This window comes from Eurosta solidaginis, chromosome 3 (genome assembly GCF_040869045.1).
Source record: "Eurosta solidaginis isolate ZX-2024a chromosome 3, ASM4086904v1, whole genome shotgun sequence".
In the NCBI taxonomy this organism is placed as follows: domain Eukaryota; kingdom Metazoa; phylum Arthropoda; class Insecta; order Diptera; family Tephritidae; genus Eurosta; species Eurosta solidaginis.
In genome coordinates, this window is record NC_090321.1 from 152,542,796 (window position 1) to 152,567,815 (window position 25,020).

The 25,020-nt window shown below is 40.1% G+C and overlaps 1 pseudogene; it reads right to left on the reverse strand.

The window, feature by feature from the left end:
- Positions 1-23,142: 23,142 nt before the first annotated feature.
- Positions 23,143-24,787, reverse strand: LOC137246030 (histone acetyltransferase type B catalytic subunit-like; annotated as a pseudogene).
- Between the last annotated feature and the right edge of the window lie 233 nt (positions 24,788-25,020).

Consider the following 25,020-nt stretch of genomic DNA (forward strand, 5'->3'; position numbering starts at 1 on the left):
TGTTTTCAATAAAACCGTTTGATTTAAAAAATTATTTTTAATTATTTTATTTAAATCTTTGAACATGATTAAATAAAGTTTGATATTTCTTGTTGTTGTATTTGTTGTAGCAGTGCTTCGCCCCATCCAATAGGTCCGACCAATCCCAAATTGTCATCAATTTCCTCTAAAGCAGTCCAAAGAAACTTGCTGCTTCAACAGGGGTGGACCATAATGAAAGGGGTGTTAGAGGAGTTGGTTCCACAACACAGTTGAAGAGATGGTTGCTGTCATGTTGGGACATATTACATATGTCGGGGTTGATTCAGTGTAACCCCGTTTAATTTGATATTTCTTCATATGTTACTGTAAGAAACTATATAAACAAAGGAACTATAAAGAAGTTATTTATAATTTTTTCATGTAATATTTATATATCTTATTTTATTTTAATTATGTGGTTTATTTATCTTTATTTGCTGATATAATCATGGTACGTGCTTCTTCTTCTTTGAAGGCTTTTAAATTTAAGATTTAAATCTTATTGTTCCTATTTACTAAAATGTTGATAAAAATGTTCATTTCATAATTACCCCTTGTACTATAAAGGACCGGAAGGTGGTCTCATTGTACTAATAATTCCCAAATAAATGAAAATGAAGTGTTATATCAATTGTCAACAAATTCACATTATTAAAATTTAGTTTTAGGAAGCTTAGACTCATCATAAAAAATTTTAACGTGGATGTCGATAAATTTACTTAGTTTTGTCTTCTAATTAATTAACTCAACTTATAATAAATAAGCATTTGGAGCTAGAGTGATGAGACTACGAACATACTTTAGAACCGATGACAATTTATAAAAAAAAAACAATTTTTTAGGTAGTACAGGGATTGTGATTATAAAACAAGTAAGGAAGGTTAAGTTCGGGTGTAACCGAACATTACATACTCAGTTGAGAGCTATGGTGACAACATAAGGGAAAATAACCATGTAGGAAAATGAACCGAGGGTAACCCTGGAATGTGTTTGTATGACATGTATATCAAATGAAAGGTATTAAAGAGTATTTTATGAGGGAGTGGGCCTTAGTTCTATAGGTGGACGCCTTTTCGAGATATCGCCATAAAGGTGGACGAGGGCTGACTCTAGAATTTGTTTGTATGATATGGGTATCAAATGAAAGGTGTTAATGAGTATTTTAAAAGGGCGTGGGGCTTAGTTCTATAGGTGGACGCCTTTTCGAGATATCGCCATAAAGGTGGACCAGGGGTGCCTCTAGAATGTGTTTGTACGATATGGGTATCAAATTAAAGGTATTAGTGAGGGTTTTAAAAGGGAGTGGTGGTAGTTGTATAGGTGGTCGCCTTTTCGAGATATCGGCATAAAGGTGGACCAGGGGTGACTCTAGAATGCGTTTGTACAATATGGGTATCAAACGAAGGGTGCTAATGAGTATTTTAAAAGGGCGTGGGGCTTAGTTCTATAGGTGGACGCCTTTTCGAGATATCGCCATAAAGGTGGACCAGGGGTGACTCTAGAATGCGTTTGTACAATATGGGTATCAAACGAAGGGTGCTAATGAGTATTTTAAAAGGGCGTGGGGCTTAGTTCTTTAGGTGGACGCCTTTTCGAGATATCGCCATAAAGGTGGACCAGGGGTGCCTCTAGAATGTGTTTGTACGATATGGGTATCAAATTAAAGATATTAGTGAGGGTTTTAAAAGGGAGTGGTGGTAGTTGTATAGGTAGTCGCCTTTTCGAGATATCGGCATAAAGGTGGACCAGGGGTGACTCTAGAATGCGTTTGTACAATATGGGTATCAAACGAAAGGTGCTAATGAGTATTTTAAAAGGGCGTGGGGCTTAGTGCTATAGGTGGACGTCTTTTCGAGATATCGCCATAAAGGTGGACCAGGGGTGACTCTAGAATGTTTTTGTACAATATTCGTATCAAACGAAAGGTTTTAATGAGTATTTCAAAAGGGCGTGGAGTTTAGTTCTATAGGCGGACGCCTTTTCGAGATATCGCCATAAAGGTGGACCAGGGGTGACTCTAGAATGTGTTTGTACGATATAGGTATCCAATTAAAGGTATTAATGAGGGTTTTAAAAGGGAGTGGTGGTAGTTGTATAGGTGGTCGCCTTTTCGTGATATCGGCATAAGGGTGGACCAGGGGTGACTCTAGAATGCGTTTGTACAATATGGGTATCAAACGAAAAGTTTTAATGAGTATTTTAAAAGGGCGTGGGGCTTAGTTCTATAGGTGGACGCCTTTTCGAGATATCGCCATAAAGGTGGACCAGGGGTAACCCTAGAATTTTTTTGTACGATATGGGTATCAAATGAAAGGGGTTAATGAAAATTTTAAAAGGGAGTGGGCCTTAGTACTATAGGTGGACGCCTTTTCGAGAATTCGCCATAAAGTTGGACCAGGGGTGACCCTAGAATTTTTTTGTACGATATGGGTATCAAATGAAAGGGGTTAATTAACATTTTAAAAGGGAGTGGGCCTTAGTTCTATAGGTAGACGCCTTTTCGAGATATCGCCATAAAGGTGGACCAGGGTTGACTCTAGAATGCGTTTGTACAATATTGGTATCAAAAGAAAGGTTTTAATGAGTATTTTAAAAAGGCATGGGACTTAGTTCTATAGGTGGACGCCTTTTCGAGATATCGCCATAAAGGTGGACCAGGGGTCACTCTAGAATGTGTTTGTACGATATGGGTATCAAATTAAAGGTATTAGTGGGGCGTTTAAAAGGGAGTGGTGGTAGTTGTATAGGTGGTCGCCTTTTAGAAATATTGGCATAAAGATGGACTAGGGGTGACTCTAGTATTCGTTTGTACAATATGGGTATCAAACGAAGGGTGTTAATGATTATTTTAAAAGGGCGTGGGGCTTAGTTCTGTAGGTGGACGCCTTTTCGAGATATCGCCATAAAGGTGGACCAGGGGTGACTCTAGAATGTGTTTGTAAAATATGGGTATCAAATTAAAGGTATTAGTGAGGGTTTTAAAAGGGAGTGGTGGTATTTGTATAGGTGGTGGCCTTTTCGAGATATCGGCATAAAGGTGGACCAGGGGTGACTCTAGAATGCGTTTGTACAATATGTGCATCAAACGAAAGGTGTTAATAAGTATTTTAAAAGGGCGTGGGGCTTAGTTCTATAAGTGGACGCCTTTTCGAGATATCGCCATAAAGGTGGACCAGGGGTGACTCTAGAATGCGTTTGTACAATATGGGTATCAAACGAAAAGTTTTAATGAGTATTTCAAAAAGGCGTGGGGCTTAGTTCTATAGGTCGTCGCCTTTTCGAGATATCGCCATAAAGGTGGACCAGGGGTGACTCTAGACTTTGTTTGTACGATATGGGTATCAAAGGAAAGGTGTTAATGAGTCTTTTCAAAAGAGAGTGGGCCTTAGTTCTATAGATGGTCGCCTTTTCGAGATATCGCCATAAAGGTGGACCAGGGGTGACTCTAGACTTTGTTTGTACGATATGGGTATCAAAGGAAAGGTGTTAATGAGTCTTTTCAAAAGAGAGTGGGCCTTAGTGCTATAAATGGTCGCCTTTTCGAGATATCGCCATAAAGGTGGACCAGGGGTGACTCTAGAAAATGTTTGTACGATATGGGTATCAAATGAAAGGTGATAATGAGTATTTTAAAAGGGCGTGAGCCTTAGTTCTATAGGTGGACGCCTTTTCGTTATATCGCCATAAAGGTGAACCAGGGGTGACTCTAGAATATGTTTGTACGATATGGGTATCAAATTAAAGGTATTAATGAGGCTTTTAAAAGGGAGTGGTGGCAGTTGTATATGTGAAGGCATTTTCCAGATATCGACCAAAATGTGGACCAGGGTGACCCAGAACTTCATCTGTTGGATAACGCTAATTTATTTATATATATAATACCACGAACAGTATTCCTGCCAAGATTTGAAGGATTTTTTATTTCGCCCTGCACACCCATTTTACAAAGTTTTTTTCTAAATTTATATTTTGAGTCAATAAACCAATCCAAATACCATGTTTCATCCCTTTTTTCGTATTTGGTATAGAATTATGGCATTTTTTTCGTTTTTGGTAATTTTCGATATCGAAAAAGTGGGCGTGGTCATAGTTTTCTGATTTCGGCCATTTTTATACCAATACAAAGTGAGTTCAGGTAAGTACGTGAACTGATTTTAGTAAAGATATATCGATTTTTGCTCAAGTTATCGTGCTAACGGCCGAGCGGAATGACAGACGGTAGACTGTGTATAAAAACTGGGCGTGGCTTCAACCGATTTCGCCCTTTTTCACAGAAATAAGTTATCGTCCCAGAATCTAAGCCCTACCAAATTTCACAAGGATTGGTAGATTTTTGTTCGACTTATGGCATTAAAAGTATCCTAGACAAATTAAATGAATAAGGGCGGAGCCACGCCCATTTTGAAATTTTCTTTTATTTTTGCATTTTGTAGCACCATATCATTACTGGTGTTGAATATTGGCACAATTTACTTATATACTGTAAAGATATTAAATTTTTTGTTAAAATTTGACTTAAAAAAACAATTTTTTTTAAGTGGGTGTGGTTGTTCTTCGATTTTGCTAGTTTTTATTAAGCATACATATAGTAATCATCATGATATCTTCAACGACTGCCAAATTACAGCTTGCAAAAGTTTTAAATTACCTTCTTTTAAAAGTGGGCGGTGCCACGCCCATTGTCCAAAATTTTACTAATTTCTATTCTGCGTCATAAATTCAACTCACCTACCAAGTTTCATCGCTTTATCCGTCTTTGGTAATGAATTATCGCACTTTTTTTAGTTTTTCAAAATTTTCGATATCGAAAAAGTGGGCGTGGTTATAGTCCGATATTGTTCATTTTAAATAGCGATCTGAGATGAGTGCTCAGGAACCTACATACCAAATTTCATCAAGATACCTCAAAATTTGCTGAAGTTATCGTGTTAACGGGCGGACGGACGGACGGACATGGCTCAATCAAATTATTTTCGATCCTGATGATTTTGATATATGGAAGTCTATATCTATCTCGATTCCTTTATACCTGTACAACCAACCGTTTTCCAATCAAAGTTAATATACTCTGTGAGCTCTGCTCAACTGAGTATAAAAAAAAACGTCCCAACTTTTTACATAGCATACCTACTGACTCTATTGGAGTTAACCGTTTATACAGTTATGGCCGTCCAACAAGGCGCACCTTCGTCACTTCTTCGTTGGGTTAACTGGCGTCAATTGGTCATACCAAGAGAATTTCAATCGTTTTCCACCTCGTCTTTGCCGCGGATTTCTTTGCTTCCAAAAGCGGGTTCCGATAAAAATCCATTCTTAGCCGCATCATCATCTTTCATTCGCATAACATGGCCTAGCCAGCATAGCCAATGTGTTTTCATTCGCTGCAGTATGTTGATGTCTGCATAAAGCTCGTAAAGTTCATTTCTATATATTCTTCGGTACTCCCCGTCGACCACGCGTAGAGGTTCATAAATCTTTCGAAGAACTTTTCTCTATAACACTCCCAGATTCGCCTCATCTGATGTTGTCATGGTCCATGCTACTGCACCATAAAGCAGGACGGGTTTCGTTTGCCGAGAGAAGACTTTACTTTTCGATTGCCTTCCTAGTCTAAAGTAGAATTTATTGCAAGAGTGATTCTTCGCTGAATTTCAAAGCTGATGTTGTTTGTATGACTGCTATTTCAAAATTATGGCTGCTTCATTACAGCAGGTAGTTTTTGTTCTCATTCACCATCACACCCATCTTTTCCGCTTCTTTTTTCAGTTTGGAGTAAGCAGAACTTAAAGCGCGGGTGTTCAGGCCGATGATATCAACGTCGTCAGCAAAGGCATGTAATTACACGCTTTTATAGAAAATTGTTCCAGAGCGGTTAAGTTCTGCAGGTTGTATCATATTATCCGGCATCAAATTAAAGAAATCGCACGATAGGGTGTCACCCTGTCTGAAACCTCGTTTAGCTTTGAACGGCTCAGAGAGTCCCTGCACAATTCTGACTGAGCTGGTGTTGTTCCTTATCGTCATTTTGCACAGCCATATAATTTTTTCGGGGAAACCAAATTCAGACATAGCGGAATACATTTAACCTGGCTGCAAATAATCCAATGGGCTTCATCCGCGTAACACCCGGATTATGGGGTTTGAAGTAACAGATAAAAAGAACAAATAGTCGGACCTAAGCGTATCGGACGGAAACGTATATAGGCGGACACAGTTTGACCAGGAATACGTACTTCAATCGGACCACGCCTAGAAGCTTTGGGTTCCTGTCGAACTACGATCAGGGCTAGTAGAATCTTTCCACAGCTCATCTTCAGCAGGTCACAAGGCCATACAAGTGACTCTCGGTTACGTGAAATATATTATTGACAAGGAATGGTGACGGAAGTTTGTACTTATGTGGATGCATGTAAAGTTTGCTCATTGAGTAAGCAAGCAACATATAACTGAATTACTTTTTCAGCGTTTGTTTATAGATCTGTTGGGTCCTTATCCTAGTTTGTATAATGGTAATATTAATGTGTTTGCGTGTTGAAATTTCTTTGAACGAGAAGTCTTCCACATATTTAGTGCAACCAAATGTATCCATTCGGACATCTTAAGCCCTCAGCGGGTTAGGGGGTTAGAATATACACGCGGTTGGTATGCCTGTCGTAAGAGGCGACTGAAATACCAAGTAGATTCAAGGGGTTGTGTAGCGCAACGCTTTCAGATTGCCAGCGCAATTACAACTTCTCCAAACCCAATTGTCAACCTCACCTATCCGTGGCGAATCCTGTTTCATTAACAGCCGAGGCTCTGGCTACCCCGAACTCCTCATGGAACTAGGGGGTGGGAGGGCGGTATGGCCTGCCAGGTGGCATGTGGTCATAACAAATCCTACCCGAGATGGTCGGGCTTGATCCCGGAACGTACCGGAACTGCATCCGGCAAAGGACCATCAACATCGATAACAATCCCCCCCAACAGTCGCCTCTTAAGACAGGCATACAGGCCTCGAGTATATTCTAAGCCCCCTAACCCGTCTTCTCCCGCTCATGGAAATGTCAAAGACTGGTTCTTTTGCTGAAATCTGGTAAGATGGACGACCACCCATCTTCATACAGGCCGCTTTTTATGTTGGATTCAATAGGAAAGATTCTCGAACGTATTCCTAGTGAGCGTCTGCAGTAGACCCTGTAAAGCCCAGGTGGCTTTTTGAATATTCAGTTTGGATTTCAAAAATTGAAGATACAATACAAACTGTTTATTGACAACCAACAATGGCCCGCTGAGCCATAACGGGACGCCAAAGTAAAAGGAAGCTCTGTGCACTGATAACTTTGGATATTAGATATGCTTTTAACACCGCGAACTGGATGTAGATAATGACAGCGCTACGAAACTTTGGCACACCTGCTTACCTGCTTAGAACAATTGTTAGCTAATTAAGCGACAGAGTACTCTTTTTTGATACGGATGGGGGACCAAGAAAGCACAAAATCACGGGCGGTGTCCCTCAGGGATATGTTCTAGGCCCAACGCTATGGAATGCGATGTATGGCGGTGTGCTACAAATCGACCTTCCCGGAGGCACAGAAATTGTCGGCTATGCAGATGATATTGTCGTAGCAGCAATGTCCAAGAAAGTTGATCTGCTCCAAGCATTATGTAATGACGCCGTGGGAAGAATAAAGAAATGGCTGACGAACATGGGGCTGGAGATGGCTAGCAATAAAACAGAAGTGGTTTTGGTGAGCTCAAAGCGGACTGTGGATGAGTTAGTCCTAGTCATAGGCGATTATCAAATAAATTCAAAGCCTTTCTTGAAATATATATAGGAGTAACATTGACTCAAAACTAACTTTTAAGGAGCACTTCAGGGCGGTGGGAGAAAGTTCCTAGAGTTAGTGGAGCCCAAACGCGAATAATGCTCAACATCGGCGGCCCAGGCGAAGCCCCCAGTCAGCTATTATCCAACGTAACCAGCTCGATAATATTATATGTAGCACCAGTATGGCACGGATCTAAAATGGTTCACCAAAAAGATATACCAGCATCCTACCGTATTACTGCTATACGAATAGCATGTGCTTATCGGACGGTGTCCGACGACGCGATCCATGTTTTATCCAGGAAAATCCTAGTAGATCTACTCTCAAGTGAAATCGCCGATCTGTGCGGCATTGGAATCAGCCGACCATCTGAAGATGCTAAGAAAACCGCAAGGTCACGAACAATTAAGTGGCAAGAACGGTGGGAAGAATCGAGAAAAGAACGCTGGACCTTCATGCTAGTTCCGAATATAGCGGAATGGTACTACCAAAATACCGCGAACTAAATTACCACCTCACACAGATATTGAGCAGGCACGGCGGCTTCAAGGAATATCTACATAAGCATGATATAGAGGAGGATCCTTTCTGTCCACACTGTCCCACCGAATTGGAAAGCGCAGAACATGTAATGTTTCACTGCCCTTGTTTTCACGGCGAAAGACTCTCTGTTAGTTCCCCGAATGTGTGGACAAATAGATTGTTGGACTGCTGTGAGCAAGATTGCCTTTATAGTTATGACGCAATTGATGCATGCTGAAAGGGAGCGCAGAGAAATCCGCATGCGAAGTAGTGGCGACTAAATCGCCAAATGTGGAGTACTCTCCCCTCATTGTGTAGGTGGTGTTCAGGGGACATAAGAAGACAACCCGTAGCGGTTCTGAAGGCGGTATTTTGTCAGGTCTGTATTTTCTCCCAGTGAGTAATCTTGAGGCTTGGCAATATATCGGGGACGCGTAGCATGCACTCGGCCGGCCACTCCTTTGTAAGTACTAATGAGCGTTTCTTTGTCTTTACCCCAAGTGCTACCGGCTCTGGATTTTAGGAACAATTACGTTTGCATACTCTCCAAAATGTAGATCCTGATCCCAAAATGTTTGGGTGTAAGACAGCCGGTAGCGTGATGCCATCGACGTGGATGTTCAATATGGTCGATATTTGGCGCGTCCATATTGTTAATAAGTCCGCCGATGATTTGGTCGGTGACAATGTCAGGTTTCGAGAGGCGAAGAAACTGGAGAGAAAAATGTTTAAAATTTGCACCATGGTTTTGGCCATTTACCTTATGAGGAGTTCAAAAGCTATAAAAAAAAGTGCTGTAAATGCAGCGACATTGGACTTTCTCTATTTTTTCTATATCTATTTTTGGATTTTAATTTTTAGACTACTTAAAAGATAACAATTTATTTACTCAGGTAATGGCATACGAAAAATATCTAAATATATTTTTATTTTATACTTAATTTAGGGCTTGGTCGAACTCCATAGAGCTCGACTATATGTACGAGCGGATTAGGAGTCTGTATCTATGTTGTACAGTATCATAAAAGGACCACGGGATGTCGTAACCGCAGGTTGGGAACTTCGTTAATCTATGGTGTAATGCGAACCGTGCCTATTGGATGATTGGCAACCAAGGGGAATATTCAGCAAAATTTAAATGTAGCCTCTTCGGGAAGTAAGGGTGACCTCAACACATCAAGAGCCATTGCAGTGCGTTTCCCCACAGCAGCGCATAGAAGCCGTAATCGATAAAACCGGCCGAGAGAGCTACCACCAGGGGCAGCGATTACCTGGAAACCACAGGACGGCCAAATTGGTCCGCCCATACCCTGGTTCCTGAGGCAAGCTATCGGCTACAAGGCTTAAGCAAATATACCATATAGCGTCATTTTGTGGGAGGGACGCATCATATTAAATTGGGTAACACTGAAATGAATATTCCAAACCTTCAAAGGCTATGCACAAACTCAAGGTATATGGTGGTAGATAGGGCGTAGATACCCACGATATCAAAGGATGGATGATTTGGAAACGACAGATATGAGTCCCTCTTTTGCTATATACTTGAGAGTGTTCTTCAGGTGGCGATCCTGCACATGTTAACATTAAGTTCTGTGCAGTAAACATGCATATATCAGTTTCAGCATGCCTTTAAAGAGATTAAAGAAGCAAATGACTTTTAGTGACCCTAAGGCACTATCGAGTGCACCAGCGAAGAAGCGAGTTTGAGAAAGACTTCGTCGTCGTGGGCACGTAAGTAAAGAGATCGAGTATTGGTCACGTAGTAGTGCAGAGTCCATCGAGGCGCTTCTCAAAACAACTTTTAACGTTGATGACAACTCATCATCATAATCATTAAATGGCTCTTAACCGCTTAAGCGATTTTTACCGTTTCGTTACAAGTCACGCCAGCTATCCCTGTTACGCTATAATTGACTCCTTTTGGGAGCACAAAGGAAGCTCAAGCCTTCCTCCACCTGCCTCTCCCAGCTCAGGGGAGGTCTCCCCTTTCTCTGCTCCCAAACTACGATGCCGATTGAAATTCTTTCTTGGCCGAAGCGTCTTCGTCCATTCGCATGGTATGACCTAGCCATCGAAGCATTTGGGTTTTTATTTGCTTCACTATAGTCATATCTGCGTAAAACTCAAACAGCCCATCATTATACCACTTTCTCTACACCGTCGGCATCATGGCTAGACCCATAAATCTTCCGGAGAACTTTTCTTTCGAACACTCCAGGAGCCATATCATATTCCCTCGACACAGACCATAATTCCCAACCACACGTCAGGAGACCCCCTGGAGCGTTGATGACAACTACAAAAATTTAATGGACGGTAAAACTTTCACTGCTATGCTGTAGTCGGCAGATAGAACGACATCAAATTGGCTCAAAACAATATTTGAAGGTTCCATGAAACATAACCACGTTCGGAAATGTGTCAGAACGGCTCCAACCACAGGCACGAACAATCAGTGGTCTTGGCACAAAAGGCTACACCTTCATCAGTTTAACATCTTTTCTATTGTCGAGATATTTGTCGGCTGCATGGTAAGTCGCGAGGATATTACCTACCACCTATTAGCTTTCTGACACAGCGTAGGCTGTGTGGATGTGTATGCCCGGGGATCTGACATCGGGTAAAACCGCCAAGTTGGAAAAGACGGATGTTGTTGTGTTAACAGTGCTTCCCCCCATTCAATGGACACGACCGCTCACAAAATGTCATCAAAGTCCTCTATGGGAGTCCAAGGAAACTGGAAGTTTTAACAGGGGCGGACCATAGGGAAATTGGTGTTAGAGGCGTAGAATCCACATTACAATTGAAAAGATGGTGGATGTCATGTGGTTACACATTGCATGCAGAACATACATTACGTATTTCGTGGTTGATTCTGGACAAGTATGATTTGCACCTTTTACAGTATCCAGAACGAAGTTGGGTGACTCGTGGCTCCCTTGGTAGTAGGCTTTCTTCTTCTGCAAGGGAAGGATATTGCATATTAATAACAGGGTTCGCCGGGCACGTTTAGCAATTATGTGTGGATTTGGCTTAGGGCCTGCTTATGCTTGTCTGGACCCAGATCTTGTCCTAGTGCTTATAGAGATGTTCCCTTAAACTCCGTGAAGGGGTGCTAGATGAAGCAGTTGTTTCCTAGGATGTCCTGGTTTGTGACAATTTAGCAAAAACTGCCTGTTCAGCATTTCGTTGTGCTCTTTGGCTTCACTATGTAGGTTGTGTTCGGGGGTCATAAGGAGACATCTAGCGGCAGTTCTAACTGCATCATTTCGACAGGCCTACGGCCTTTTCCAGTATGTGTTTTTAAGACGAGGCGACCAAACTGGTGACGCATAGCTCATGGCCGGTCAATTGCTTTGTATGCGGTAAGAAACGTTTCTTTATCTTTTCCCCAGGTGCTGCCGGCAATCGACTTGAGGATTGAGGAAAAGAATCTTTTTAGGACGTTCATAGTCTTGTCAGTGTGTTACGTGCAAGGGATGATTGCATCGGATAGGCTGCTCTTGACTAGACCCCAAAATCCGACGTCCTCGTAACTTTTATAAATCTTTTGTGGCTCCTTGCTGTTCACGCCCAAAGGCGTCCCGTATTTTGCTCCTTAGAGCCTCCCATTACTTTCCAGAAGCCTTGCTGCCCAGCAAGCCACAACAAGTACCCGCCCGTCTTCTTTTCCTCCACTTTCCGGCAGCAATCGCGTAAGTAAGGGAAATATACTCTTAGTCCCTACCACCTTTTGCACCGTTTGCCAACACAGAATATATACGTTTGCGTCAACTGCCCAATGCAGCTCTCCTGCCTTCGACGGTGCCACTTTCCTAGATGTTCTGGAACCGGGTAGATGTTAGGCGTAGTCACCCGTCACTTACCCCTAGAGTGGCGACGTCTCCCCCGTATCACTTCAGAATTCTGCAGTTAAACTGTAATGGATTAACTGGGAAGATCACGAGGATAGTAAATTTCATGAAGCCGCACAAAATCCGCATTGCTGCCAAGAGACCAAACTCACAGCAAGATCTGCTCTGCAGACCTACTCTGGGTATAACGTCCACAGAAAAGATCGCGAGAGCGGAAATGGAGGCGGTCTTGCGTTTATCATACACCACTCAGTGCAATACAACATATTTGATCCCTTGACAGTGTCCTTGAACGTCACGGCATATCTGGCCGGTCAGGCGATGTAAACCTAGAAATGATGAACATCTAAATCCCTCCTGTTTCCTATAGCCCCAGTATATACCGAGAGTATATATGACAGAACTACTCACTGGAGATAATCGCAGGCGATTTCAGTGCCCATCACGGTATTTGGCATTCTAACCTTCAGGTAGACGGCAGGGGTGAGATGTTGGCGGATCAAATAGAGGAAACGATGTTCTGCACAATAAACGGAGACACATCCACTCCTATGGTAGGAAGCTGTCACAGTTCGCCAGATCTACCCATCGTGAGCGCAGCTCTAGTAAACTGCGTCAACTGGCAGCCGGTGGTAACATTGGCATCTGGCTACCTGTATATACTCCTTTCGCTCGAGCGAACCGCCGGCTTCATCATTACCGAGAACCTCACTTTCATCAACTTTAAGAAAGGAAAGTGGGATGACTACAAATCCTTTGCAGAAAATCGCTTTGCTGTCCTCTCTATCCTGACTGATGCTCGCCAAGGGGAACGTGCTTTCCGCAAGGTCGTCCTCTGATCGTTTTATTCCCGCCGGAAGAATTCCGGAAATCCGGCCCCATTTTCAGGCGGAGGCCGCAAATTTAGCGAGAAAACGTGACCTTATAAAACAGCCCGACCCCGGCGACCCCCAATTAAGGGATATAAACCAACGCATCAGACGAGCGAGCCAACAGACGCGCACACAAACATAAATACAACGCGTCCCCAATTTGAAAGTTGAAGTCAAGCTGAACGGACGTGTTTTTTCTTAGCTCCGTGGTTGTATTCAGCGTTTCCATATATTTTTTTCCAAGTCGTCAGACGCCGCCAAAAAAATTGTCAAAAATCGTCATCTGGGGCAACAAGCAATAACAACCAAAGTTGAGTTAGGGCGAAGTTGCGTTTTTACCAGGGGACGTACGATTGTATTCGCCGGAAGCCAAAATGAGATCGCAAGATTTCATTCCATAATATAAACTTTAAAAGCCCTTTTCTGAAAATTGTCTTTGATTGTTATTTTTTGTTGCCACATCTAATATATAAAATTCTTCTGTCACGGTTTTAGAGGCTGAACTCCTCCGAAAGGGCTGAACCGATTCTCATGAAATTTTGTGAGCATATTAGGTAGGTCCGAGAATCGACCAACGTCTACCCCTTTTTCGCTACGTGTCTAGGGTCTTGAGATCAAAACGTGGACCCGGGTACCCCTAGAATGTGTTTATACAATATGGATATCAAATGAAAGCTGTTGATGAGTGCTATAGTAAAGGATAATTTTCATACCCCTGGGTGACTAGGGTATCGAGATATAGCCCAAAACGTGGACCCGGGTACCCCTAGAATGTGTTTATACAATATGGATATCAAATGAAAGCTGTTGATGAGTGCTATATTACAGGATAATTTTCATACAACTGGGAGGCTAGGGTCTCGAGATATAGCCCAAAACGTGGACCCGGGTACCCCTAGAATGTGTTTGCACAATATGGATATCTAATGAAAGCTGTTGATGAGTGCTATAGTACAGGATAATTTTCATACAACTGGGAGGCTAGGGTCTCGAGATATAGCCCAAAACGTGGACCCGGGTACCCCTAGAATGTGTTTATACAATATGGATATCAAATGAAAGCTGTTGATGAGTGCTATAGTACAGGATAATTCTCATACAACTGGGAGGCTAAGGTCTCAACATATAGCCCAAAGCGTGGACCCGGGTACCCCTAGAATGTGTTTATACAATATGGATATCAAATGAAAGCTGCTGATGAGTGCTATAGTACAGGATAATTTTCATGCAACTGGGAGGCTAAGGTCTCGAGATATAGCTCAAAACGTGGACCCGGACACACGTAGAATGTGTTTTTACATTATGGGTATCAAATTGAAACTGTTGATGTATGCTTTAGTACAGAGTAAGTTTTACGCCGCTGGGTGACTACGGTATCGAGATATAGGCCAAAACATGGACCCGGATACCCCTAAAATGTGTGTGTGTTATGGATATCAAATGAAAGCTGTTGCCGAGAGCTCTAAAGTTCATTGTGATATTCGATTTAGTCGCATCAACCTGGCAAAACTGATAAATATGCATGCGAAGCCGAAATAAAGACAAGAATTAATAATACCCACATTCCTATTTACATACGTCCTATTCGATTTGCCTGAAATTTCGTATATAAATTTGCCTATATTAGTATTTACGATGCTTTTTTCCGGGAAGTATGCCAGAGACGGATTGGGACTGGGATTAGGACTAGGACTGGGACTGAGACTAAGACTCGGGGTGGGACTGGGACTGAGACCCGGAATGGGACTGGAACAAAATACATACCACCCTCTGGGACTGGCAATAAGAGATGAAGAAGAAGGAGAAAAACTTGAGAGAAGAGCAAATAGAGAAGGAGACTGAGGAAGATAGAATGAGATGAAGATGGAGATGAAGCGAAAAAGACGGAGGGAGGAGTGAATAAAAAGATAAGGAAAAAGTGTAGAGGGGTAGGGCAGAGTTAGACGGAAAAAGTTTATTAAAATGTATGCAGATAGGCCAAATTTAGGGCAGAACAACGTCTGCCGGGTCTGCTAGTACAAAAACTTTAAAATCGTTTTCAATTCATTTCGTTTTATTTTATAAATAATAAAAACGTCTTAAATTTTGTATTACAAACAAAAGGTACTTGTTTTCAGTCATTTTAACAATTATTTTTTTTTTTTTTTGTTTTCTTTGAGCTCAAATCGAACCTCCTATATCATTTAAGTTTCTTAATTTTTTAGCATATTTATTTGCGGTTCAATTTTATGACAGGAAAAGCTATCAAATTTTAAATAATCTTGGGCTAGCAATATTCCTTTAATGCATCAGTTTCCAGCGGGCTTCGGATTTTTTGTTGTTTAAATTTATTTTAGAAAAAAATTAGTTCTACATTCGCGGAATAGTGTGGCAAGCACATTAGATCTGCAACAAATGCACATAAATTAGAAAAAGCGTAGCTAGAGTCAGCTCTTTTGATAGTAGAAGTAGTTTTACAAAAAACTGCTGGATGAACCTTATAAATGTCTTCAAAATAGAGGAACTGCGGCAATTGTGGTGTAGCGTTTCGTTTTTGGGTAATTTTGGCCTACCAAAACGTCCAATTCACCTATTTTTCGTCACATTTTGTTTGGTGAAATATCATCTATGGCATACTTTATCAAAAGTTGTATACCAACAACAGTCTAAAATTTATGTGGGATAATTAAACAATTTGGTTCATTGTTTAATAATTAAAGAATGTTTATTAAATATTTTAACTTAGAGTTTAAGTAAAGTATATTGATATTTAAAATAGAATTATAAAAATTATTTTAATGTAATTATACTCAGAGTAAGCGCGCACAACAACTGATACATTTTTACGACCTTTTCGCTTTTACATTTCAACTTCAACTGCACTTTCGTGATGGACGCCACTTGCCGTCGGCTCGTTGGACGTTGCCACCCTTTCTCTATTGTTTGTAGTTACCAGACTATCCTGCAGACTACTCTTATTACCTGTTCTCATTCCCACATTCGGCCATTCTGACGGGTTATTCGACCCGAATGACGAATGCCAGGGTTTCATAAAATCAGAGACTGTGATTGTTTTATTTGGTCCTTCTTGATTTCCTACCTTCTTTACCTCGTACCTTCCGTGGTTCAACTTGGCGGTCACCTTGTACGGTCCGAGGAATTTGGGCTTTAATTTTAGACTGGTTCCAAATTGCGTTCTTTTAATCGCAACTAATTCGTTAACTTTATAATTTGTGTCTGGTTTTCTCTTCTTATTGAAAGCTTTACGGTTTTCTATTTGAATAATATTAATGTTCTCTTTCGCAGTCTTTCTTACTAAATTTCTTTCTTCGTTTAACTCATCAATTATTGTATCATTTAGCATTTCTCGTAAATCCGGATATTCTACTGTTTTCATTTCTAAACCAGTCAAAATTTTAAATGGCGTAATTTTCGTACTTCGAGGAGCAGTATTATTGATCATTTGTTGCACTTTATCTACATGACTATACCAGTGGGCCGGGTTTGCATGACTTAGCTCTGAAATCATCGGAACAACTATTTTATTGACCCGCTCCACTTGGCCGTTACCCCGAGGTACCCTGTAGCTATTTGTAGGTGCTGAATCTTTTCTCGTTCACAGTATTCCCTAAACAAATTCGAGGTAAATGCGCTCCCCCTATCTGACACTATTCGCTTAGGATTTCCAAACGTAGCTGCTTGTTTTAGTAGTCGATCGACTACCTCCTGTGCCCCTGTGGTCTTCGTCGGATATAGCCAAACAAATTTTGAAAATCCGTCCACTATAACTAAAATATGATTATATCGTTTCTGCGTGGCAGTGAGAGGACCAACGTGATCAATATGGTATGTGCCTAACGGGTCGCAAGCTTTGTCAATTGTCGTTAACCATCCTTCCTTTTTTCCCGATTTGGAATCAGTTATAATGCACTCAATACACCCTTTCACTACTCTATTCACCTTTGAACTCAAGCTTGGAATAAAATAATACTTTTCGACGAATTCTTGCGTTTTTCTGGCTGCAAAATGCCCTTGGCTGTGTGCTAGTTTTATAACTTCCTCTTCCATAACCGAAGGTACAACTAAAAGTTCTTTTACGGGATCTTTATAGAGTAACTCGTTTCTTATAAAAAAGTTTTCGTAGCTTTCTTTTTCTAAGACCCTTTTCACCGCTCTTATCCAGTCGTCTTCTCTTTGTGCCTATCTCAACCTACATTTTAAAGGGTCGTCTATCAAAAGACAATAAGCACGGCTTAACGCATCAACGTGTTTCATCCGCGTACCTGGCCTGTGCTCTATAATGTAGTCGTATTCTTGCAGATACATCGCCCATCTCATTATCCTATCTGGAACGTTCCTTTTTTTGACGGTCATCGCAAACGCATTGCAATCAGTCAAAATTTTAAATCGATCATCTTTCAAATAGCACCTCCATTTTTGTAATGTTTTAACTACAGCTAGTACTTCGAGCTCATAGGAACTGTACCTTTCTTCGGTTGGCGAAGTTCTGCGACTCATAAATTCAACAGGGTGAAGTGCTTGGTCTTCGGAATCTTTTTGAAACAAAATTGCCTCATAGCCAAACTTAGATGCATCCGCATGTACTTCAATTTCAGCTCCTTGGTTAAATAACTTCAAGGCCGGCGCGTTCACTAACGCACGTTTCAATCCCTCTATCGCTAACATATGTTCTTCTGCCAACTTAAATTTGAAGTCCAATCTGAGTAAGTCTGTCAGAGGTTTGGCTATCTCTGCATAATTTTTAACAAATCGCCTAAAAAATGATGTGAGCCCTAAAAATCTTTGCATCTGCTTCTTATTTGATGGTATTGGCAAATTTTCAATTGCCACTGTTTTTCATTCGAAGGCAAAATCTTCCCATTTTCTACTATATAGCCCAAAAAGTTTATTTGCTTCTTTAATAACTGACATTTCGACCATTTTATACTCAACCCGTTCTCACTGGCATGTTTCAACACAATTTATAGCTTACGAAGACCTTCTTCTTCATCCTTTGCTGGAATTACTATGTCGTCCATATAAACTATAACTATTCCCTGTTTCAATAAGTTTTGAAAAATGGCTTGCACATAGCGACAAAACACTGCCGGGGAATTCGAGATTCCGAATGCAACAAAACAAAACTCGAACTGCCCATTTTGCGTAACAAATGAGGTATACTTTGTGGAACCTGGTTCGATCGGCACATGAAAAAATCCAAATTTTCAAATCGAGGGTTGAAAAAACTTTTGCCCCTGCCAATCTATCCAAAACCTCGTCAATTCTAGTCATCGGAAAATTGATTATTTTCTCATTTATTTTTCGGAAGTCACAACACAACCGTTTGGATCCATTTTTTTTCGAAGTGACCACCTTCTTTAAGCCAAATTGAGACCTGTTCGTCAACCCAACATTGATCAGCGTACGACATACGACGCGGCCGCTGATAGATCGGTATTTCATCCGTCAAGATTAGTTTCATCTCAACCGGCAAATTGTTTGGCTTTTTTGGAATATAGCTCGCTATCAAATTTTCGATTTTTCCGCTTTGGCTACACTTAAATGAGATAAATCTATTTCCACACTTTATTTATGTTGCTCAAAATCCGTGGTTAAACACAACGCATTGAATTCTTTTAGCAAAATGTTTACGTCTTTTGCAACTTTACTTTGCCCTAGATCGTTTTTATTTCCTACTGTATTGTTTGCATTACTCTTTGAAACAACGATACGGTAGATCACGCTCCGGAACTACGTGAAATGTTATTTTCATTAAAACTTCATATACATAAATGCGAGCATTGAAACTACCTACCCAATGTCGTGAGCTGGCCTCTGCCTACTCCGTACATTTGTATTTTTTCTTTTGAAATCTCTACGTCGCCTAGCATCATTAAGGTATCGTACCTCATTACCGAAAATTTACTAACGGTATCAACCAGTGCACTGAATGTAAAATTATTTAAGGTTACTTCCAAAAAAAAGAGTTCATCTAAAAGGTGCGCATCCTTTTTTGCTCTTCCATCACTTAACACATTTATTTGCTCTGATTTTACGTCTTTTAAGTTTGCCTGCTTGCCTTTACATTAATGCGAATAATGACCTATCTGCTTACATTTGAAGCATTTGACGCTGCTGGTACTGCTACCACTAGCACTAGCGCCACTGTTAGTTGCATTACTAACGCTAACCTTACCATCTCTTTGGCAATCTTTGGCAAAATGCCCCTCTTTTTTGCTTGATTTTTATTATCGCGCTTATCCTCTGAAAAGTTTTGTTGGCCACCCAATCTATTTTGCGATGATTGAGTGCCCTTAACTTTTTCATAGACACGAATTTTTTCCTTCAACACTTTCAAATTCCTGGCTTGGTATAACGTTGACTTATTTATTCTAGAGTCCGGTATGCCTTCCACAAAGTATTCGACAATACTTTGATCATCAAGAGAAATTGGTTTGCCCATTTCGATTAGTGCATACAAATATTCCAACAAACTCTCTTTCACCTGCTTTTTCCTACCTACCGTGTCAGCCACATCTTCAAATTCCAAAACCCACTGGTTTACGTCATATGTGCTATCTCCCGAAAACGATGAAATGCTACCATCGATATCTCGAAGGGTAAAAAATGCTCTTCCTCGTCCCGCTAAACGATACTCTTCACTCATGCCTGCATCTGCATATACAGAATGAACGGATTCATTATCATTTTCTTGCTCATTTTGTTCATTATTTAAACCAAAATGTTCTTAAAGCCTATTCTTTAAATCTTTTTTAAGTCCCACACTACTTAAATTAAGCTCCCTAAGCTTTTCTTTTAGCGCCTCAACTGTAAGAATACCTATCTCCTGGGCGTCCATCTTACAATTTTAATTTTTATGCTTTTTGAAAATATTTATACACTGGTAAATGGTGGTTATTCTTCACACCCATAAAAATCAAATAAAAATTTTCTTGTTATTGCGAACATACATACATATGTATGTACATATTAAATTTCTTCATGTCAATTTACTACATATAAACTGAATATTACTTTTGTACACATATCAGTGTTTGCTTACTGATCATTTAAATCGATTAAAAATATTTTGTATTACTTGGCGTTGTTGTGGTTGTAACAATTATTTTGGTACATACATACATTATTAACATTGCTTCGATGTTAAGTTCTTTAAAATGGAATTCTAAGTACAAAATTAATACAAAAGAAATAAGTGAAAACATTATCAAAACAAACTACGATAAACTACACAACTACTTTCTGCTTCACTTAGCTTCGATTTTCTCGTTCCCTTGTTATTCGCATTGTGTTGCTTTCGTGTCTCTTTCTCCAGTATACGGCAACCACCAAAATTATGCTCGTTATCTTTGATTTTCGTCAAATTAACTTGCTTACGCTTGGCTTCGCATACGAAGAAATTCTATACAAACTCAAACATTAGGGCTGGCCACATTCAACACGGCGGATACAGACCACAGCTACAGCAAAGCAAAACTTGACCACAATCGTAGCCATGCATTGGCTACTTAGTTACAATGGCAACCACAGCTACAGTGGCAGCGCTGTTTCGAACAGCTGATGTATTTTAACATTTCATTGGCAAAACAAGCGTTCCGCCAAGTTGATTGAAATTCTGCAAATAAAATTAAAAAGTCAGCTACATGAATTAATGGAAATAAAATAACTCGTTCTGTATACTGTATAAATCTGATATATTTCTACGATCATTCTACAATCAACAAATTCATTATACTCTTAATAGCAAGCTGCTACACATGGTTCTGGCCTCTGGTATTACCATTGGGAACTGGTGGAGCTCGACGTTCTTGGAATTGTAATTAAATACCATTTTCACTGGACAATACCTTGGAATCTGGACAATGGAGAGGCGAAATAAATCCATTGGAGTCGTTCCAACAGAGAGTTGTAAACCGTTCTTCCTCTCATGCTTTTGAATTACGAAACAGCCTTAAAGAATTTTTAAATACAACTTTCTAAAAAAGAAGTGCAGCAAAGGGCATTATAGGCAACAAGCTTTTCAAAATTATATCGTCGTTCTCTTGTCAGAAGTATAAATGAGTGTTTTTTCAATTTCACTGGTTTCATCAGTGAATGTTCTATATTAAAATCCCGAAAGCTTATACTATAGGAAACTACATTTTTTTGGTCTTTAGTAAAGCGAATATGAAAAAAATTCTAGATTTTCTGAAAATAGCTAACTTTGATTCCCGGACATTTTGTTTTTTGTTCATTCATGCTCCTGGCAAGTGGGCGACGAACAATCCAAGTTTTCATGCCTTGACAAAAACCAAATATTGAATTGATTATTTTGTCTTTACTTTAAATATTTCTAATTAAAAATATTGTTTTGACAAACTTAAGTAACACTATAACGCACACCTACGCTTAAAGAGTGTTAAGTCAAATACCTAAGTCTTTATACACACTACCGTGTTCTCTAATTCTATACAGACTGATCTATATCTTCAATTAAATAGTAGTTCCATCACTCACCCCCAAAGGCTTGATGTAACCTGACTTTTATTTAATCTATATGATGGAGTCAGACATCTTATCGAGTTTTTTAAACATTGTGAGATTTTGAGTTATTCACTCTTTAGGTAAAGGTGTGCGATATATCAGTTTTTTCTTTTAGTGATCGTAATATAATCTGGTGGGGGGGGGGGGGGGGGGGGGGGGGGTCTTTGCGGTTAGCTTTATGGCATCAATTACGCTTACCGAATGAACCAGGAAGGAGGCAATGGTGATGGTCTCTATCTTTACAAGTAATACCGAGCATTATCAGAGCCGTATAAAACTCCTCAATCTCTTGCTGGCAGTACTTGGGGAAAAGATAAAGAAACGCTCATTACCACTTGCAAAGCAATTGGCTAGCCGATTGCATGCGCGTCCCCGATATGGTCACCAGACCTTGGGGGTGGGGAGGGAGGGATGGCCTGAAGGATTAATGTGGCCATATAAATCGTTCCCGAGATGGTCGGGCTAGCACCTTAATGATGCTGTTTTACGGAGCGTACCGGATCTGTATCCGGCCAAAGGACCATCACATCGATAACACTCCCAAAGCCTTCGGGGGAGTAACCTTATCGCTACAACAACAACAACAGGCCTGTCAAAGCACTGCCCTCAGAACCGCTACTGGCTGTCTTCTTATGTCCCCAGAACAACACCTACACAATGAGGCAAGAATATCCCCCATTAGGGAGAGAAATGAAATGCTAACCAATCAGTTCCTGTTGAACACCCAGAAACCTGGGCATGTTGTTATTTTTGTTCTTGTAGCAGTGCTTCGCCCCATCAAATTGTCATCAATATCCTCTAACGGGAGTCCAAGGAAATTTGCTTTTTCAACAGGGGTGGACCATACTGAGAGGGGTATTAGAGGCAATGGTTCCACAATACAGTTAAAGAGATGGTTGGTGTCATGTGGGTACATATTGCAAGCAGGACATATGTTTTTTAAGAGTTTAACCTGTTACAGTATCCAGATCGAAGTTGAGCTAGAGTGACTCGCGTTTCCCTAGGGAGTGTGCGTTCCTCTTTTTCGTTCTGGATAACCGTGTCAAAGGCTTTCGACAAATTATGCACCACGACTACTATCTTTCTTTCCTGGCCATAAATTCGTAAAGCCAAGAAAGTGAGGTGTTCAAAATAATTGCAAGAGGGTGATACAAAAGCATTGGTTCGCGATGACGTAGTTTATAAGTCCTGCACTGACTCGCGTTTGGGGCGTCCCCATTCAGCGTGCTAAAAGTCATATTATCTGCAAGTTCACTCACTTGCTGACGTCTACACAAAACATCCTGTCAAAGGCATACCCGGAAAAGTTTTTGTTATAGCGAAAAATCAACCATCCTCCGTCTCTTGCGCGATATTAATCAACTAAGCACAGGCAGTATCATGACATTCCCGTAACCGATTCAAATTGACCATCGTAACTTCTTCGTATCTATATTTTCATGTTCTCTGTATATAAAGCTACGCAGCAGACGGAGGAGGTAAAAGACGTCATACACGAATAAATTCGGAACTCTTATTGTACAATTAATAATTTAGGTTTTATTACATAAAAAATAATAATCAGATGTAGAAGAATACAAGCTAAATGACACTTAAAATCTATATCATTTACTGTAACACATACAAAAACTTTGCTAGGTTCATAAGCTTAATCACGTAACTTTTCAACAATTTGTTTGTATGCGTTCTCTTCTTTTTCATATCCCTCATGCAATTGCTCCATACGTTGACTTGGTGTAGGTAAACGCGCTCTCAACCATTCCGTATCCACTTTAGCTTTTTCCATTTTCTTAATATCATTTATGTATTTGTTTATAATAAATTGCGTTTAACCGACGCTTTACATCTAAACGATAAGCATGATAATCGTCCTTATCATAAATGTTTGTATAATATAGTCAAAGTATTTCATAAACCCGGCGACACTCACGTGGATTTAGCTGGAAAGAGATGAGCATCAGTTTAACAGGTGGTTTTTAATAGTTACTAGTTAAATTAGTTTACCTTGTACGTTTCGCGTGCCTCATGAACCATTCCTTTGTTAAATCCTTTTTTGATGACATCACTTCCAAAACTTTTTAGGCCCATACACAGACCAGCATCAATATAGTTGCGTAAACGCTGAAAATCACCCGATGGATCTTCCACTGCCATATCAATGACATTAATGATTGGTAAGTAATGTTTATAGACAGTTTCAATGAATTTTGTGCCAAATTGACTAATGCGCGGTCGTGTGTTGAGGATATGCGTAGTACTCATTTACAGTGGTGTAGCCAGTGGTTGCAGACTGATAATCACCATTATCATTTTTATACTTTTCATAGCTGTAGGAATATAAAAATTGATATAAGTTACTTATTGAAAGTAGCATATTTAGTCAACATACCATACAAAGAAGCTCCATTGCGGATCATCAACATCAATATAGGATACTGCATCAACGAACCATAATTTAAATGTCTACAAACGACTGAAGAATTTTAAGAATGCTGGCACCTTATAGTCACAATGATATAGTTCGAATAAGTGCTCTTGTCCGTCTTCATCAGTAACACTGTGTTCGGTTATTTTTTCACCAAATGGTTGAAACTTATCTGCTTTATCTAGTGTTTTCAAAAACGCATCCATATTAACAAAAAAAAAACAGCCATGAGGTAATTTTTCCGCTATCGGTCGCACAACTACATCAGCCTTTATATCTCCGCCTAATAGTTCATCAACTCGACTGTCATATTCAATGCCAATATAAATATGTAGAGGACCAGCAGTGTATAAAATACGCACACATAAACCTTTATATCCGAATATGCTTTCAGATTCACCAAATATTTGATGTGCCATCATGGGATGAAATACAAGGCTGGCATCTTCCAAATCTTGTTAGCGGGCTCGTACTTGAATATGCGAATAATTTAACTTTTGTGCTGTTTATGTTAAATATTTTGTGTAATGCGGATGACTTACTTAATTTAAATTCCACAGCTTGGACTGCAGTACGAGGTTCCACATATTCGTGTATACCTTTTAATTCGTTCGTAGGAGTCTCGCAAATCCTTCCACCGCTTTTTGCATTGTTCCTCTACATTTTAAATTGAAATTTACACCACATGAAGAAATAAATCTCAAATATGTATACTAACCTTCACTTTGCATAGCAGAGGAGACCTGCCTCCATGCCAGTTCCTTTTTCTTTATGTTTTTATAGTCCTCCAAGCCCAGATTATATATAATGGGCATTTTCCGCACCTCTTCAATTAATTTTTCATCTGTATCCATATTTAATTTGTTGAAATTGTAGCAATCTATGTATGTAATTCAGGTTTATGAAGAAACAATTTTTTCAGGTAATTGTTTGCTTTAGGTTACAACTGCTAAAACTCGTCCAAAAATATCGGGAGAGGTGTCAAA